The following is a 1,593-nucleotide window of genomic DNA, read 5'->3' on the forward strand; positions in this document are numbered from 1 at the left end:
TAAATATACTAATACTTTATCGTATTATAAATATTGATTCATTACTAACGCAGAGGCTTATTTTAACTACTTTATTATTATTATCATTGTTATTGTTATTGTTATTATTATTATACTATTAAATATCTCAGGGCTCAATACTAGTGTCCTTTCTGTTTGGGGTCATTGTGGGGAAAGCTTGAACATAAGGATGCTAGGGTTTAAAGGGATAGTTCACCCAAAAAAATATTTTTAGTCACCCCATGGAGAATTGAATTCATGGATATTTTTGTAGTTTTTGTCTCATTCCTAAGACAATAATGTGATGACCAGCGGACTGGTAGGCAGCGGTTCCGGTAGGACACACAAATGAGACTCTTTGTGTCTCCTATACCGGAACCTCTGCCGGTCATCAAATTATTATCTTATAGGAATGCAACAAAACAAAAAAATATCCATGCACTCAAAGGGAAAAAAAAGTCATTTTGGGGGTGAACTGTCCCTTTAAGTTGCTAAAATACAGTACTTGAGTAACTGTGGATTACTTTCCTCACAGTACAGAGTGTGTGAATGCAGAGCTATGAGGAGGAGGAGGAGGAGGAGGAGGAGGAGGGGGGGTCTGGAGCTTCTGAAGTTGACATGTTGTGTGTTTTGAAGTTCAGGGAGCGTCGCCAAGATGTTGTCAACGTCCTTTCAGAAGAGTTCACATCTGATCTGACAGACCAATAGGAGGCTGAGTGAGAGAGCCGTGATGCTGACGCACCAACAGAGCAAACCATTCATTTCCACGAAACGTCATCGTTGTGAAAACGCTTTCATCACCAATTATACCAATTAAACCAATTACACTTAATAATGAATCTTTATTTCATCTCATACTTTCTGTCAGGCCGTTTCCACAACAAACACGTGAACGAGCCAGTTAGTTGGTCAACTGGGCCCAGTGTGACCTCATCTCAGTGCGCGCACACACACACACACACACACACACACACACACACACACACACACACACACACACACACACACACACACACACACACACACACACACACACACACACACACACACACACACACACACACACACACTGCTACTTGTGTGTGTGTGTCTGTGTTCTTGTTGTTGTAAATCAGTTGTTTGGTAATTGAATGTCAGCTGTGTGTGTGTGTGTGTGTGTGTGTGTGTGTGTGTGTGTGTGTGTGTGTGTGTGTGTGTGTGTGTGTGTGTGTGTGTGTGTGTGTGTGTGTGTGTGTGTGTGTGTGTGTGTGTGTGTGTGTGTGTGTGTGTGTTTAGCTCATCCACTCAGAGCAGGGGAACCGGAAAGCTCGGCCCAAAAACACACTCGCCCCCCCCCCCCCCCCCCCGTGTTTGTTTGTTTGTCAGAACGCTGTTCGGCCCCCCAGCGAGGCAGACAACATATACAGCCCCTAATATTAACCCATTAAGACCTGAGGCCGCGGACCCCCATCTCAAAATATTTAGCTCCAGGGACCCCCAGATCGAAGCAAAGATTTGAGTAACTTACAAATGTTCACGATTTTTCAAAAATAGCAGATCTACAAGCTCGTAGCGCGGCACTTGGTGCCGCGCTACGAGCTTGTAGATCTGCTA

The sequence above is a fragment of the Gymnoscopelus microlampas genome, assembly GCF_963454915.1.
Source record: "Gymnoscopelus microlampas genome assembly, chromosome: 11".
Classification (NCBI taxonomy): Eukaryota; Metazoa; Chordata; class Actinopteri; order Myctophiformes; family Myctophidae; genus Gymnoscopelus; species Gymnoscopelus microlampas.